Here is a 19,759-nt window from a genome sequence, read left to right on the forward strand (position 1 = left end):
GCCTCCACAGCTCCTACGCTTGCTGCCGCAATCCAAGCTCTGCTAGTTGAACTCATGTTTTTTTCTTTCTTGAAGGTCGATTTAAAATTTAGTAGATGCAAATTACAAGTAAAGAAAGAATTTTTTAAGTATTTCTAATTGGGTTGTGAAGTAGATGGATGATGTGAAAGTGTTGCATAGGAGATATATATAGATGTGGATGATGTGATGTGATGTCAAACATTGTGCGAAGCTTGTCAGTGAAGATAGGGGAAAGAAACCAGGGGCGGGTTTGGGAGGAAAACCAGGGCGGGTGGGTGAAGCAAATGCGCCCACAGTCTTTTGTGTTAAATTATCCATTTTCGGCCCGGAGTTTGGGAGCAAAACTGGTTGTTTTAACTTCTTGGTGTGGGGTAAGGTCTTAGTTGTTTTTTTTTTTTTTAAATGGTTTTAAGGGTGATCGACTGGTTTGTTTATGTCACTTTTTTTTTTAATCAATTTCTGTCCCCCTTCTGGTCCATGACAAATGTAATCGATTGAAAAATCATAAAAAATTGTAGTGTGCTCCAGATGAATTATAAGGCGAATTAAATTAACAGTTTTTAAGCTCGTATTACTTTGATTTTTGACTTTTTAATTGTAATATATTTAACTATAAATTTTGAATCTTGTTTCAAATAAAGACAATTGAAGATAGTATTGATCAATTTTAAGAGTAAAATTGTTAATTTGATAAAATGTGAACTAATTTGATAAAAATAAATGTCAAAAAGATATTTTTTAATTTTTAAAAATTATTTATACTCATTGAAGATAAAATTATATAAAATTGATAAATCTTTTATACATTTATTTATTTTTTTACCAAAATAATTTTTATTATATGTTTAGATAATGATTATGTAATGGGTGGTGTAAACACCCCATTTTTAGCCGCCCTTAAGACTTGGGCACTATTGATGGTTTACTTGGTGGAGAAAGTTGTGCAGGGCAAATGTTCAGTTTCTTCGGCAAGGAGAGAGTCAAATCTTAACTTCATACCCCTTTTGGACCAAAACAATCTTGATCAAAAGATTTTAGACCTTGAAACCCTCTCTTTCAAAATGTTTTGAAAATAATGTTCCTACGATGTTCCGACGCTCGCATTTCGTTAAATGTTACACTTTTCAGTAAACCAAGCAAAGACGAAGTGGAAATGAATGAAAAAGAGTTGAAATCTTTGAAAAATCTTTCAAAACACCTTGTTTAGGGGTTTGGAGTTGAGGAAAATTGGAGAAGAGGGAAGAAACCAAGTTGAAGAAGAAGGTGGGTATGAATCGCTAAATGAGAGAGCCAAGTGGTCCTCGCTAAATCACACCTATCTGTCTATACACTTGGATTTTAACTATGAGGCCACTACCGTTGGAAAGCTTACTTCCGGGGCTTCATTTTGCACTCAAGAATCTCCTAAAGCCAAGTCCGGATGGGGGAGATATGGTTGGTTGAAGTAGGGCATTAATCCAGTTGGATCGAAACTGCGCGACTTCACCAAAACAGGCATAACTTTTTGCACAATTGGAATTTTGATGTAAGGCTGGTGCCATTGGAAAGCTAACTTCTGGAGCTTCAATTTGGACACTGGACGACCACTTTTCGGCCTTTCCAGCCATTGGCGAACCACTTTTCTTTTCGGGAGACCACTTTTTGTCCTGAAAAACCAGAAAGAGTAGCTGGCCGACCAGAAAAAGTGGCTGGCCGACCACTTTCTCATGAAAAGTGGTCGGCCGACCAGTAAAGTAGTTGGCCGACCACTTTAACTGGTCAGCGGCCTTCCTGCATATTCTACAGGTGTTGTGGATGCCAGTTGTGCTAGCTCGAGGGCACAGACTGTATCCTCCATTTATCCAAGCTTCTAGCTTCTCCAAGAAGCTTTGGCTTTGGTTTTTTTTATAAGAAAGAGCCTCTCTCTCCATTCCACAGGTTCTGAAATTGGCTAAGTGTGATAGATACATCTCCCTCTCTATATTCTTTTTTCCCTCTATATTTTGTACCTTAAAGAGTGTTATTTCTTCACTTTTGCACTACAACTCCTAGCCACACACCACCATATTTGAGCTGAGATCCTTGGAGGTGGTTTTTGGGTCATAAGAGTTGGTTTTGGGCTGGAGGAATTGCTGTTATTGCAGTGCTTCAAGGGTAACCCCTTTTCTCCTATTTAAGCTTTGTTTTTTGGTTACTCTCGTAGCCATATTTGCATGCTGATTTGAGCTTAACTTTCTACTAGAAAAAGTTCTATTTTTCAATCCTTGTGTTGTTTGTTTAAGGTCATTTTTGCATTGGGGTGGTCCACCCCCTCTTAGGCCTTGTTTGGCCTTATTTTGTGCCATGCCTTGAGGCCTTTGAATTAGTCTTTGCTTGGGCTTTTAACCACTGAAATCCAGTGAATTTTCAGTGGTAAGCATGTGGTTTTGAGGCCTCAAATCAGAGGGGGGTGATCCCCTCTCTTCTTGTTTTGTTTGCTTGCATTATTGGCCTATCAAAGGAGCATGTGTTTCTACCATTTTGAGGCTTAGTTCAAGCACTTTTTTGTGACTTCTAGGGCCTTCCTTGACTCTTTCCATGGCTGGTTTGGTCACCTTTTGCATGCTTCTTGTATGTGTAGTGTAATCCCATTTGTGGCTCATCAAAGTAGCTTGCCTTTCTAGCATGTATTGGCTCCATTTCAATGGGTTTTCGGCCATCATTTGACATGTCATAACTCTGTTTTGGATTGGTTTGATGGCCCCATGCATGCTCCATGCACTTGTAGTACATTTCCATGAAATAGCCTAACATGCATCATGCTTCGACATGTCATTTTAGCATGCTTTTGGCTTAGCTCTGAGAAGACTTTGTTCATATTTTAGCTTGCTTAAGGTCTGATTTATGTTGTTTTGGTCATGCATGCCATGCTTTGTATAGCCGTAGTGCATTTTAGCTCACTAGCCTTGAGTTTTCAAGCCACTAGCATGCATTGCTTGGGCTATTTGCATGATTTAGCATCATTTGGAATGATATTTCAGAGCTTATATCTTTGCCATATTCTCATGTTTATCACTCCTTCAATGTGTTTGAGAGTTGCACCTTTATGCCTTGTTTGTGAGCCATTGCATGAGCCTCATTTTCTTGCCTTTCAAGCCATTATCTCAGTCCATTTTGGCTACTGTTTTGGCCTGCATAAGGTCTGTTTGGGGCTGGTTTGGCCATTTGCGCATTATCTTGCACACCTTTAGTGTAATACACTTCACTACCTTCGATGCTTGAGCCTTTCAACATGCATTACATGGGTTGTTTGCATGATTCTAAGTCATTTTGCATGCCATTTCAGTGCTGGAACATATGCCATTGTACTCCATGTTTCATCTTTTCAATGCCTTTGGAGAGTTGTATTTTGTGCCTTGAGCTTGGGCCAATATGCATGCATGTTTGTATAGCATTTTGAGTTTCTATCTTAGCATGTATGGCCACTGAATTGGGCATAACTGAGGCCAGTCCATTTTGGTTTAAGTCCATCGAGCATTGTGTATGCCATATGATTCATTGCGTTGTGTATGCCATGTTCATTCGCATTGTGTATGCTAGTTATTGTTCATATTGTTGCATGCTTATTTTGTCTTGCATTGAGTATGCATGCATTAGCATAATTTGCATGTCTTTAGCTTTGTTAAGTTAATCATGTCACATTGCATTGAGTGGGCCATGTGGTTCTTAACACTGTGCATTGTGTATGCCATTAGCATTGAGTATGCTAAGTTACATTGCATTGCATGTTTGCATGCTTGTCCCTTGCATGTTGTTTGCATGCTTGTTTAGTTGTATTACATCGAGTTGCATGCTTGAGTCGCATTGGGTTTGCCATGCTTGCTTTGCATTTATGTTTGGAATAGGTGTTAGTCCAAACATGGGAAATGAGGGACGTTTCATACTTGAAGTGATGAAACGAGCCTCAATTCTCGGTCGCCAACGCTCTTGATCATACATGATAGAGTTTTAGGCTTTATGTGTTTACTCGTGCATTCATTTCCATATTGAATTGTGCAACTTCACTTCTCGGCCATCATGTATTGAAATGCGTGACTGATGGCCCGAGGGTTGAGAACCACACTCCCTTGAGCTTATGAAATGATAGGAAGGGTGGTTGTGCACACATATCTTGCAAATACATTGTCATGCCCTTTCTTGCTCTCTGTTGCAGCAAATTGAAGTTTGGCAGCAGAAACTGGTCGGCCGACCAGGTAAAGTGGCTGGCCGACCACTTTTTCTGGTTTTTAGCACAAAAAGTGGTCGGCAGGTGGTCTCCAATGCCAACAACTGGTCGGCAGCATCCCTACAGGTTCCCATGGTGGAGTTTTAGCCTTCTGGAGCCTTGTGCAGAGTTCTGGGACCAGTTGCAAACAGAGGCAAATCGAGGCATCACGATGGATTTCTGAGCGAGGCGATTCGAGCATGCATGCATCCCTCGTCATGAGGCCATTTTCAGTGTTTTGTTAGCTTAGAATGTATATTTGTTTCAATTTTGGTTGCGTAATAATTAATTAGCTAGAATAATTAGTTAATTAGTCGGTTCTGTATTATTTATTCGAACCCTCCTCCGAGAGGGCAATGTTGTAAATAAGTGTGCGTGTGTGTGATGCATGTCTTCCAATCTCTATTTCTTTCTCCCTTTTATTTACTAGCTTACAATGGTTAGTTTTAGGGCATGTTTCAATTAGCATTCTTATGCTTGCATGTTCGCATTCATTCATCTGTCTTGCATGCACCGGGCTCGGTGCATCATATTAACTGCATTGTATTTCAATTCCTGTTTGAATACATATATCAAGTTGCCTTTCACATGACACTTTAGAAAGCTGAGCCTATCTTAGTTGAATTTTGCATGTGTTGCATTAGGCATTCTTGACATAGCTAGGATCATACATGATTGCTAACTATCTTTTGTTTTGGCTTAGAGTACTCGGTGAGTGTTTATGTTTTAGTATCATTGCATGTGTGTGAGTGACTACCATGATAGCATGCTTGCCATGAGGCTAACTGCTTATGTGATATAACTGCCTGAATGCCTATGGGTGAAGGTTGGATTACTTGAATTGGAACAATTCATTGATTGCGAGTTTTAAGCCCACTTGAGAGTGACAAATCACCCTGTTTTCTAAGCCCACTTGAGGGTGGCAAAATTCGCATTTTAGCCTATTTGCTAGTAGCAAACCGCTTTAAAAAATAAACATGAGATGTTCCAACTTAGGTGATCCAGTCTATACTTGTATGTTGTGCGCATCACATAGTAATTCTAGGTCAATAACCGGAATAAAAGCACATGTGTTTTCAAAAACAAGATATCATGTTAGTAAAGGCTGATCTTTGATCGGGCGAGCGGGGGTGCTCATTGCATGACCTTCCCCTCTCGTACCCAAGTTCCCGAGCCGAGGCAACTTTGGTGATGACGGACACATGGCCTTAGACACGAGTTAGGGTTTCCTAAATTTTCCAAAAATAAAAATATTTAGGTGGCGACTCTGTATTTGGCAAAGCAATCTATGTTTGGCACTTCTTTCTAAAAATCAATTTTTCAAAACGATTTGCCGGATTTGGACTCTTTGGTGATTTATCAATCTCGCATTGCACTTTGCAAGATCAGATTAAGAATCGTGAGATTGAGTCCGAACAGTAGTGAGCCCAATGAACAAAACGGGATTTTCCAGGGACGTTCGGGCGCGTCTACAGGTGGCTATTTTTATTTTTGTTAAATTAGTTTTTATTTTTTCAAAATTTAAATATGGCAACAACTTTAATATCATTATTAAACCAATCCATTAAATGAAAAAATCCAAAACTAAAAATATTTCATATATTAAATACTGTATATCGATTATACATTAAAAGCCTAACAACCACCTATTACATGATCATCATTCAAACACATAATAAAATTTTATTTGCTAAACAAATAAATATGTAAAAGATTTATTAATTTTACATAATTTTATCTTTGGTGGATAGAAATAATTTTTAAAAATTTTAAATATTTTTTTGACATTTATTTTTGTCAAATTAGTTTATCTTTTATCAAATTGATAATTTTGCCCTTGAAATTGAGCAATGGTATCTTCAATTATCCTTATTTGGAACGAGATTCGAAATTCAGGATCAAATATGTCACAATTAAAAAATTATGAACCAAAGTGATACGAGTCTCAAATTATAAGTACCGTTAGCGTAATTCGTCTAAATTATAACTTATAACACTTAATATTATATTATTATTTAATTAAAAATTATTATTATTTTTTATATTTAATTATCAATTTGTAATATAAACATTTCGTTAAAATTCTATATAATAAGTCACAAAGGTTTTTGAAAATGTCTAAAGTGTATGAGAGACACATTTCATTTGGATGGCTCAGATGAATCCTAAGTGTATATCAACGGTTTAGATCAATGGGTGGTTCTCGCCCAACACATTTCATTTGATTTGTCTGTGTCTCCCTCAGTATCTACCCTCTGTCTCCCCATACTTTCTGTCTACCATCTGTCTTCCCATACCCTTTATCTACCTTCCCTCTCTATCTCCCTCTCTATCTACCGTCTATCTCCCCATTCCTATTCTGCACTGACTCTCCCTTCAGTATCTACCTTCCCTCTCTATCTCCCTCTTTGTCTACCGTCTGTCTCCCCATTGCTGAATTCCTTGCTCTGTTTCAATCTTCTAGGTGTGTTTTTGGGTTTACCCACATTGGAAAGCTCCTACAGATTTATTGTTGGTGTGATGTATGTTGTGTGTGCAAATTATCTTATTGTATCGAGTTTGGATTTTGAATAATATATATATATATATATATATATTGAGTTATACGGGTGATATTGAGCCAACTGATATATAGGGGTGATATGGTTTGAGTTATACCGTTTGGATTTTGTATTGGGTGTGTGTAGATTTGGATTACACGGGTGATATGCATTTTATTATGGTGTCTTCTGGGTGTGTGCAGATTTGGATTAATGCTAGATTTGAATGATATATATATTGAGTTATTATGGAAAAGATATATGGAAAAGAAATTCTGCAAATCAGACAAATGATATATATATTTAACTGCTGGGTTCAATAGAGTTATTGAAAACATGACTTTAACCAATTCAATATTATTATTTAGTGTTGAAAACATGCCTTTAATTGCTACGTTCAAGAGAATTGATTCGGGTAATTGAAAACATGACTTTAGTATTCTCTCATTTTTATCTTAATTGAAAACATGACTTTAGTATTCTCTTATTGATTCGGGTAATTGTTCTTCTTCTTGAATTTTTTTTTTCCTCTCTCAACTTTTGCCTTCATCAGAGCTTCTGTGGATCACTTTGACCACTCTCACCGTTGTTCACTTCGGCTGCGACATCACTTTGGCTGCTCGGCTATTCATTACAGTAATTTTTTTGTTCACTCCGGCTATTCATTTCGGTTGCTCGACATCCTGCTCGGCTGCTCGGTTAGTTTATTACTTTGGTTCTTATTTTTTTCTTTTGTCATTGCTTTGGTAACGTTTGGTAGGCATGACTATTGAGTAAAACTGAAGAAGAAAATTCTGTCAATTGACTCTGTTTTTTATCACCAAAGGCTATGTTTTTTATCACCAAGGAATCAGACTATTGTTTTTTATCACCAAAGACATGACTATTGAGTAAAACTGAAGAAGAAAATTCTGTCAATTGACTCTGTTTTTTATCACCAAAAGCTATGTTTTTTATCACCAACGTTTTGTTAAGCATTGTGTTTTTTATCACCAAAGAATATTCTAAAACTAAAGAGTAGTTGCAAAGGCTATGTTTTTTATTACCAAAATCAGTTGGCTCTACTTTTTATCACCAAAATCAGAAAAAATTCTACTTAATGTGTTTACTGTCAACTGTTTATCACCAAAATCAGAAATTTTTTATCACCAAACAAACATTAAGCAGAAATTAGTTTGGTGTTCAAAAAAAAAAAAAAAAAGGTTATACACATTGTGTTTACTGTCAACTGTGTATAATAGTTGGTCTGTCAATTATTTTAAGCAGAAAATATTTGAACTAAATTTCATCAAAGAATTAAAAAAAAACATTATGTGAACCAAATTTCTATCAATTTTGATTAAACATTGAGCAGAATTATTGTGAACCAAATTTCTCTCAGAACTATTAAACATTGAGGAAATGTGTCTCTCATCACCAAATTTCTGTCAATTTTTAATCAGAAAAAACATTAAGCAATTTCTTTAATCAAAAAAAACATTAAGCAGAAATTGGTTTGGTGTTCAAAAAAAATAAAAATAAAAGGTTATACACATTGTGTTTACTGTCAACTGTGTATAATAATTGGTCCGTCAATTATTGTCAATTATTTGAACTATTAAGCAGAAATTATTTGAACTAAATTTCATCAAAGAATTAAAAAAAACATTATGTGAACCAAATTTCTGTCAATTTTGATTAAACATTGAGCAGAATTATTGTGAACCAAATTTCTCTCAGAACTATTAAACATTGAGAAAATGTGTCTCTTATCACCAAATTTCTGTCAATTTTTAATCAGAATTATTGTCAATTTTTTTAATAAAAAAAAACATTAAGCAGAAATTGGTTTGGTGTTCAAAAAAAAAAAAAAAAAAGGTTATACACATTGTGTTTACTGTCAACTGTGTATAATAGTTGGTCTGTCAATTATTGTCAATTATTTGAACTATTAAGCAGAAATTATTTGAACTAAATTTCATCAAAGAATTAAAAAAAAAAAAACATTATGTGAACCAAATTTGTGTCAATTTTGATTAAACATCAAACAAAATTATTGTGAACCAAATTTCTCTCCGAACTATTAGACATTGAGGAAATGTCTCTCATCACCAAATTTCTGTCAATTTTTAATCAGAATTATTGTCAAATTTTTTAATAAAAAAAAACATTAAGCAGAAATTATTTTTTCATCAAAGAATTACTGTCAATTATTTGAACTATTAAGCAGAAATTTGGTTCTTACACATAAGGTTGGTCTCAAAATTATTTGGCTATTATACAGAGGAAAAACATAATAGATCCAAAATTTTCACTAAATCGAGGATGAACAAAAAATTCGCCAAATCTCCAATAATAATACTTTTAATCTTTTTTGATAAAATTTTAAAATAGAGTATGGATAGGAGATGGTTTTCTTTCATAAAAAATGGTATGGATAGGAGATGGTTTTTAGGATAAGTTTGGAATTTTTTTGAAAAGATTTGAAGATGCGAACAGAGTAAGGATTGGAGTATTCATATCAAATCAAGCTTTTAATCAAATTTTCACTCAAATTTGATGAACAGAGAGAGAGAGAGAGAGAGAGAGAGAGAGTAAGTTAAGTAATTTACTAATCATAACCATCATGGTTTGGTTGTCCTGACTCCTTATTATTGTTGTTAGAACTTAAAGCTTGGATTAGGATTGGTTGTCCTGACTCCGGTGGGTAAATTGAAGTATAAAACATTTGGCTGATTACGTCGCTATTCATAAAATTGGTCTGTCTTAAATTTTTAAAATTTGGTCAAGATTTGGAGCAAATAATTGGAAAATTTTGTTTAAATTTGGTCAATTTTGTTGCATTATTAGAAAGAAGTCAAGTACTCTCTCTCATACCCTAACCCAAGGACCTTCACAATTATTTATTTTTTGGTTCTTCTTGGAGGCTTGAGTGCTAGATATAGTAGTAGTGGGTAGTTTTGTAGATTAACTTGATATTGAAAATCATGTGTGCACTGCTACTTGCATTGTGCCCTTAGTGAGGCATAGTCGGGTTGCTTCATCGTAGTTTTGTGATGATATCTTTTGATGTAATGTGGGCTTCTATTCTCCCTTTTAAAAATTAAAACCTAGGCTTAGGCGCCCATAGGATTGTTTGAGCAAAAGGCATTATTCATTTCTATTCAACTTACTAAACCACCAAGCGCATCACTAATCACTGGAATACTCAGTTGAAGAACTCTACATGCTCAATTTTGTTTTTCAAAAATAGATGCAATCAACCATGATTTAGTCACCCTTTTAATGAAAAAACATTTCATTTAGTAGGTCACACATGTATGCAAGATATAGAGAGAGGCATCACTACGATATCCTTTACACAAAAATTGTACCATTTAAATGTAGTATATTTGTTGTGTGATTCTAAAAAGAAATGGACTATTTTTTTTATTTAATTTTTTTTTGAATATCTAGAGTTCCTAATTAAAAGAAAATTTTGAAAGACTTGGCATTTTAACATTTATGTGTAATATGGCAAGAGAGTTTATGTTTTTTTTTTTTTTTTTTTGGCACATTTGTAAAGGAGTATAGTAACTTTTGTTGTATTTCAAAAAATTCTGGTGAATGTATATATGTGTATATGTATATGTATATTACTTTAGTTGTCTTCATGAAAAAAAATGTATTAAACTTACAAGTATTTAACCTAACCCAAGTATTTAACATAATCCGTTTTGCTTTGAATCAAATTCACCAAATATTTAACTTAACCCACAAAAATGTATTTAACATTTTATTATAAAAAAATAAAAAATTGTACCATTCAAATGTAGTATATTTGTTGTGTAATTCTAAAAACAAAAGCGACTGTTTTGTTCATTTTTTTTTTTAATATCTAGAGTTCCTAATTAAAAGGAAAATTTGAAGGACTTGACATTTTAACATTTATGTGTAATATGGCAAGAGAGTTTATGTTCTTTTTTTTTTTTTTTTTTTGCACCTTTTTAAGGAAGTATAATATTCTATGTTGCATTTCAAAAATTCTGGTTAATGCATATGTGTGTATTACTTTAGTTGCTTGATGAAATAATTATTCATTATTGCTTATAAAATGGCTTTCTTATGTGGTAATTTTTTTTTTCGCATAAATTTATTTTGGACTTTCCAAGTCATAAATGGTGAACTTCAAAATATTTATGATTATAATAGGTTTTGAATTTGGTTTTAATTTCATCTCTATAAAATTAAAGTTAGTTAAGAAAGAGAAAAGTTCAAATTCAGACAATTATTATGCTCCAGTTTTAATTTATCATTTTAATGTGATTGTTAAAAAACATCTATTCTAAACGCTGGGTTGACTCAGAAAATGTGAGTTTGATTATGGGTTTCTCAAAGAATGTAGAGAGAGAGAGAGAGATTATTTGGGACTTGGTTTGTGGTTAGTGCTCTGTGTTGTACAAAAGATAAATATTTTTCATATAATTTTTTTTGAATATCTACAATTCCTAATTGAAAGAAAAATTTCAGAGACTTGGCATTTTAACATTTATGTGTAATATGACAAGAGAGTTTATGTTTTTTTTTTTGGCACCTTTTTAAAGGACTATAGTATGCTATGTTATATTCTATGTTGTACTTCAAGTATTTAACTTAACCCAAGTATTTAACATAATCCGTTTTGCTTTGAATCAAATTCACCAAGTATTTAACTTAACCCACAAAAATGTATTTAACATTTTATTATAAAAAAAATTGTACCATTCAAATGTAGTATATTTGTTGTGTGCTTCTAAAAACAAAAGGACTGTTTTGTTCATTTATTTATTTTTTTTAATATCTAGAGTTCTTAATTAAAAAGAAAATTTGAGGGACTTGACATTTTAACATTTATGTGTAATATGTCAAGAGAGTTTATGTTCCTTTTTTTTTTTTTTGCACCTTTTTAAGGGAGTATAATATTCTATGTTGCATTTCAACAATTCTAGTCAATGCATATGTGTGTATTACTTTAGTTGCTTAATGAAATAATTATTCATTATTGCTTATAAAATGTCTTTCTTATGTGGTGAATTTTTTTTTTTTTTGGGCATAAATTTATGTTTGGACTTTCCAAGTCATAAATAGTGAACTTCAAAATATTTATGATTATAATGGGTTTTGATTTTGGTTTTAATTTCATCTCTATAAAATTAAAGTCAGTTAAGAAAGAGAAAATTTCAAATTCGGACAATTATTATGCTCCAATTTTAATTTATCATTTCAATGTGATTGTTAAAAAACATCTATTCTAAATGCTGGGTTGACTCAGAAAATAAGATTTTGATTATGGGTTTCTCAAAGAATATATATATATATATATATATATATATATATATAGAGAGAGAGAGAGAGAGAGAGAGAGAGTGAGAGAGAGGTTATTTGGGACTTGGTTTGTGGTTAGTGCTCTGTGTTGTACAAATGATAAATATTTTTCATATAATTTTTTCTTAATATCTAGAGTTCCTAATTGAAATAAAAATTTCAGAAACTTGGCATTTTAACATTTATGTGTAATATGACAAAAGAGTTTATGTTTTTTCTGGCACCTTTTTAAAAGGAGTATAGTATTTTATGTTGTATTCTATGTTGTATTTCAAGTATTTAACTTAACCCAAGTATTTAACATAATCCGTTTTGCTTTGAATCAAATTCACCAAGTGTTTAACTTAACCCACAAAAATGAATTTAACATTTTATTATTAAAAAAAAAATAAAAAATTGTACCATTCAAATGTAGTATATTTGTTGTGTGATTCTAAAAACAAGGCAACTGTTTTGTTCATTTTTTATATTTTTTTAATATCTGGAGTTCCTAATTGAAAGGAAAATTTGAAGGATTTGACATTTTAACATTTATGTGTAATATGGTAAGAGAGTTTATGTTTTTTTTTTTTTTTTTTTTTTTGCACCTTTTAAAGGGAGTATAATATTTTATGTTGCATTTCAAAAATTCTAGTCAATGCATATGTGTGTATTACTTTAGTTGCGTGATAAAATAATTATTCACTATTGCTTATAAAATGGCTTTCTTATGTGGGGAATTTTTTTTTTTCGCATAAATTTATTTTGGACTTTCCAAGTCATAAATGGTAAAGTTCAAAATATTTATGATTATAATGGGTTTTAATTTTGGTTTTAATTTCATCTCTATAAAATTGAAGTCAGTTAAGTAAGAGAAAAGTTCAAATTTGGACAATTATTGTACTCCAGTTTTAATTTATCATTTTAATGTGATTGTTAAAAAATATCTATTCTAAACGCTGGGTTGACTCAGAAAATGTAAGTTTGATTGTGGGTTTCTCAAAGAATGGAGAGAGAGAGAGAGAGAGAGAGAGAGGGGTTATTTGGGACTTGGTTTGTGATTAGTGCTCTATGCTGTACAAATTAGTCTGATATGGAAGGAACTGTTTGTTTGGAGCTATTTAAAAAGAAATTAAGAGTGATTTATTTAGTTGATCTTCCTACACTAAAAAAAATTATTTAACATTTTATTTGCTGTGTAATATATTTATTTGGTTGTACCATTCAAATGTAATATATTTGTTGTGTGATTGTGGTTTTAATTTCATCTCTATAAAATTGAAGTCAGTTAACAAAGAGAAAATTTCAAATTTAGACAATTATATTGTGCTCCAGTTTTAATTTATCATTTTAATGTGATTGTTAAAAAACATCTATTCTAAATGCTGGGTTGACTCAGAAAATGTGAGTTTGATTATGGGTTTCGCAAAGAATGTAGAGAGAGAGAGAGAGGGGGGGAAGAGACTGTTTGTTTGGAGCTATTTAAAAAGAAAGTAAGGGTAATTTATTTAGTTGATCTTCTTGCAACAAAAAAATTAAACTGACACTCAAAAAAATTTATTTAACATTTTATTTGCTGTGTAATATATTTATTTAGTTGTACCATTCAAATGTAATATTTATTTGCTATGTGATTCTAATGTACAGATGATAAATATTTTTCATTTAATTTTTTTGTGAATATCTAGAGTTCCTAATTAAAAGAAAATTTTGAAAGACTTGGCATTTTAACATTTATGTGTGATATGGCAAGAGTGTTTATGTTTTTTTTTTTTTTTTTTTGCACCTTTTTAAGGGAATATAATATTCTATGTTGTATTTCAACAAATCTGGTCAATGTATATGTGTGCATATTACTTTAGTTGTCTTCATGAAAAAAAAATATATGTATTAAACTTACAAGTATTTAACTTAACGCAAGTATTTAACATAATCCGTTTTGTTTTGAATCAAATTCACCGAGTATTTAACTTAACCCAAAAAAATGTATTTAACATTTTGTTATAAAAAAATTTTAAAAAAAATTGCACCATTCTAAACAGAGAAGGCACGTGCCTCTGGTATCTGTTGAATTATTTTTTTTGGCATAAATTTGTGATTATGATTATAACGGGTTTTGATTTTGGTTTTAATTTCATCTCTATAAAATTGAAATCAATTAGAAAGAAAAGAGTTCAAATTTGGACAATTGTTGTACTCCGATTTTAATTTTATCATTTTAATGTGATTGTTAAAATACATCTATTCTAAACATTGGGTTGGCCTTTTTCTTTTTCTTAGAAGTTTATATTTTTATTTATTTCTTCTCCTTTTGATTGTAACCCGTTAAGTATTTTCTATTCATGGCAGTTATTTATTTAAATAAAATTTTGAATTTTATTATTCGATTTGATAGCAACAAATTTGGAAAGAACATTTCATTGCCAATGAAATCCATGTTAACTTTTATTATTGCTAATTTTTTGTTTCTTTGTGTCTAAAATTATATAACCAAACATTTTTAGGTTGAAATACAACAGTTATGAACAATAGCACTATTTTTGGTCAAGTAAGTTTTTTTCTTCGTTTTTCTCTTCATATAAATTTAAGTACCTCTCTTATAAATTTAAGTACAACAATTATGAACAATATCACTATTCTAATTATTTTTTTCCCTTATACTTTATAGGTGGATGGGGAGTTACACCGAACCGTAATATCACCTCCCTTTACTAATTTTCTTATTTATTTGTATAAAGTTTTATTTATCACTCTAAAGTTTTTGTATGTATAGATTCGATTTCTTCAAGAAAGAAATGTTAATGTTGTTATTTGCGATGAGCGTGACCTTAATACTATTCGCATTCATGAGATAAGCCTAAAAGTCACTTGAACATTGGACATGTATTTTCTTATCATTTTAAAAATAATTTATAAATATATTCTACTTATTTTTTATAGACAAAGGCAAAGGAAAAAGACAAAGCAATATCAAAGGAAACAAAAAAAGCTATTCCTTATGGCAAAGGAAAGGAAAATGCACATCCCATGGTATGGTTTCTCAACAATTTTTAAAAGTTTCTTTTTCGAATATTATATAGTGTCATATACTCTTTTTTATGTACATTTTTCAAAAGTTTCTTTTTCAAAAATTATTCAATTCTTTTTATTGAATGTGAAATGTTTTTCTAAAGCATGTTAAAGTAAGCATTTGTACAACATGCTAATGCATTTGTATGAACATTAATTTGAATTTTTAATATGTTTGTCTATTTGTATGATAAAAATATGTTGCATTTGTACAATATGTTGCATCTACAACATAGTATAATAAAAATATAATAGAAGAAAACGAAAAAGGAAAATAAGAAGAAAGAACAAATATGTGATGAAAAGGAAAGTACATAATATAATTTTTTTTAATTTTTATTTTTCTTATAAAAAGTTCTTAAGGAAAGAAGAAAAAGACAAAAATGCATTTTAATATAATAGAAACAACAAGAAGAGTGAAAAGGAAAGTACAAGACATTACATGCTAATACTCACATTTTACGTACCCAATGATCTAATATTTACCTTTTCAACATACATTTTGTAAAGAGATGGGTAGTGTCCTTAAACCAATAAGTGCGTGCATAGTGAATTTGCAGTTTTGTGTGCTTAATGTGTTTTCAAATTATTTTTCCATTCCTTTTTAAATTTCATCAATACATGCATTGGTTCTTATATGACTAACAACTTAACTGAGTGAAGAGGAAAAGTTAGTTAAAAGGAAAAAAAAAATACATAATGAAAGGGAAGTAAGTTAGTTAATCTTCACATTTTATGCACCTTCTTATATAATATTCTCATTTTAGGCACACAATAATAATGTATTATCAAAAGCTGCATTGGCCCAACGTGCACGGCGAGAACGTGAAAAAAATCAAAAGCCATGTTCTGCATACCAATTGGGACAACGCCTGTGACGAGAACGAGAAAGAGAAAGATCGAATGAATGCATTAACCCAAGACAACCTTCTTTATCACTAAATTGGTAAAAGAAAAAGAATTTTTTACCCAAGACAATCTTGAATTTTTTACTCTTACTATTACCACTTTATTATATAGATTTTAATTTGTTCACAATCTATTTCTGTAGGCCTCCTCCTACAACTCCATCTAGAAATGTTGGTGTGGTCATCCGTGATGAGCACGGCCTTAATATTATTCGTGTTCGTGCGGTAAGTACAAAATCAAGTCAAACATTGTATGTATTTTATTTATATAAGATTATATAAGATTTTTTTAATCTTTTGAATATTTTATTTATATTTGTTAGGCAAAAGAAAAAGAAAAGGTCAACCCAATGTCTAAAGGAAAAGAAAAGATGGCTCCTTCCGGCAAGAGAATGACAAATGCATGTCAAGTGGTATATGTGTGAGTGATTTTCCGATCACACTGCCCAACTCAGTATTTAGCTAGAGAACATTGGCAGAATAGATGACACATGGCTAACCTGTAACAGGAAGAGAAGATTCCGGCGGTGGTTCGTCCATCCGGGGGCACTCCGACGATCAAGTTAGTATATCTCTCAAAGATAATCAATAGTGCTTAACTCACTAGACAGAATATAAATTGCGTCCCTTAGACCCATGGGGGTGCCTTTCTTTTATAGTTACCTCAATCCTAATCCCAATAGAAGTCTGACTTCTATGGATTCCTGTTCAGTACTTACTTTGGACACCTTAAGAGATAAAGTTAAACTCCCTAAGAGCTTTATCCTTATCTTAGCTAAGTCTCCTTTTTATTCTAGGATTCTTGTCCCTTATCCGCTTATCTCGGATTCCGATATCTTCAGAGATAACCTCGGTTTAGCCAAGATTACCTCGGCGTCATGACCAGGACATGTGGCACCTCGACTGACATGTCGGCGTCACCTTGGCCACGTGTTGGTACTCAAAAATATATCCCCACAGTATATATACTTTTTTAAAAATATGATGCATAACTAATCAAAATTTTGAATAGTTAAAAGATATGAGTGTATAAAATGAATTTATTGTTTTATGTTGTTTTTATAGAATGATTGTATTATATTTTCCTGTAACTTGCTATTATTTGTATGTGTTTTTCAAATTTATTTGTTTTTATTTTGCATAGATACATGTGCATTTATAATGTACCATCCATAAGTTGCTACTTATATAAAAAGAATAGGAAAAAAGAAACGAAGGAATAAAATATATATATATATATATATAAAGAAATGAGAAACTAAATAAGATAGGTTTCTAATTCTTATTTAATATATAAAATAGAAAACAAAGAAAGGGAAAGGGAAAGGGAAGAAATAAGAAGATAGAAAGGGAAGAAATAAGAAAAAAAGAAATAAAGATAACACTATTAAATGTATAAAACAAATAAAATAGAAAACAAAATTAAGATAGTTTCATTTTAAGTACAAAGTATTCACATATTTTGCTTCAATGATAAAATATTTTCATTTTAGGCATAAAATGATAATGTAATATCAAAAGCTGCATTGGCCCAACGGGCACGGCGAGAGCGTGAAAAAATTGAAAAGTCATACTTTGAATTTCAATGCTTGCAACGAGAACAAGAGGGATTAGAAGAATGTGTTCAACTAAGACAACATTCTTTAACACCAATTCGTTGTAATCGCACTTGCTTGGAGTGGGAAACAATGACTGAAGATTCTCATTCGGCACAAAAACGAACAATGGTTACCCATCATTCTACATGTTCGTTTTCTATGCCAAGCACATCTTTAGCTCCACCAAGGAATCGGTAAACTACTGTATCTAATCTTGAAATACATACTTTTACTCATACCATTTTGTTTTACAGAATTTTATATATACACAAATATTCGTAGGTCTACTCCTATAAATCGATTTCTTCAACAAGATCTATGCACTAATGATGAATTAGAAGATCTGCCTACGAGTATATCAATTGATGCCCTGGCACACAAAGATTCTTGCTGCCATTATCTTGGCAAGATGGATATATTTTGTCCTTATTATTCAGTCTTACATTGGATGGATGAAAAATTGACAAAATCATCTATAAAGCGTCCCTTATTCGGAACTTGCTATTTGGAAGGAAAGAATAGGCTACCTTTACTTATTACACCCGCTCCACCACTTCAGGCATTGTACGATGAGAATAATGATCAATCAAAATCCTTTCGAAGTTATACTCGAGTGCACAATGCAGCTAATGCTTTTACGAGTCTTGGTGCTACATTGGATCCTAGAGTACTCAGTGGAAGGGGCCTTACATCATTCACAATTCATGGGGAATTGCGACATCGAACAGGATCACTACAACCACAACCAGGGCAGGATGCGAGTTATGCTCAGCTGTATATCGATGACCCTTATTCAGCTTTAGAAATTCGTAATCGTAGAAATCCTAACTTGAGAAGCGATGTTCTCAAAACTATTCAAGATAGTTTGTTGCAAGTCAATGCATTTGTAGATAAATATCTCCAGGCTCATGTCATTTTACATCAATTAGACTCGGCAGGACACAATCTACTTGCTCATCTTCATTACAATTCAACAACTGATCGACGTCGGTATAACCTACCAACTACATATGAGATTGCAATTATAATGCCAGGTGATGGAACAAAGGTAAATGGAATGAGAGATATTATCTTACATTTTCGAGGAAATACTGAGTTGATGCAAATTAATGAATGTCACCCAGCATACTTGCCATTACATTATGTTCTATTATTTCCATATGGTGAGCTTGGATGGGAACCTGAGTTGAAATTGTGGAATGTTCAGTATGATCAACCTTCAACTGATCGACTTACTCAAATGAATTTTTATAGTTATCGTTTGTTTGAACGACCCACAGAGTATTCAACAATTTTGAGAGGTGGGAAACTATTTCAAGAGTTTTTGGTAGATGCTTGGGCTGCAACTGAGCAAAATCGATTGACATACTACAAGTTTAATCAAGGGAAACTTCAGCTGAGCTTTACCAAGAGTTGTCAGATATGGATCCAGATTATGTGCGACCTGGACAAATTGGTCAAAGGTTTGTTTTGCCATCTTCATTTACTGGTAGTCCTAGACATATATTTGAAATCTTTCAAGATTCAATGGCTATCACACGATACAACCAACACCTAGATATTTTTCTTACCATGACTGCAAATCCCAATTGGCCAGAAATTACTTCAGCATTATTACCATATCAAAAACCTATTGATCATCCTGATTTAATTGCCCGTGTTTTTGAGTTAAAGAGAAAATGTTTGATGAAGGAGATAGAAACAAATAAAGTGTTTGGAAATAAAGTTGCACTTTTATTTCTCAAGGGTCCAGACAAAATTCGGACATGTGCTCAAGTAGACAAATTGGTCTGTCCAGAATTTCCAGACCCAAAAGATGATCCTATGCTTTTTGAAACTATCAAATGTTGTATGGTACATGGACCATATGGTGCTCGAAATCCGCAAGCACCATGTATGAAAAATGGTAGATGCATTAAGAGATACCCTTGAGCTTTCACAGAAACAACAATTATGGATCAAGATGGATACCCTATCTATCGTCGTCGCAATAATGGTCAAGTACATACTGTGAGGGGGCAAGGAGTTGATAACAGGGATGTCATACCATACAATGCATATCCTTCAAAACTTTTCAACTGTCATATAAATGTGGAAATT

The sequence above is a fragment of the Camellia sinensis genome, chromosome 8, assembly GCF_055761805.1.
Source record: "Camellia sinensis isolate YWXY chromosome 8, ASM5576180v1, whole genome shotgun sequence".
Lineage (NCBI taxonomy): Eukaryota > Viridiplantae > Streptophyta > Magnoliopsida > Ericales > Theaceae > Camellia > Camellia sinensis.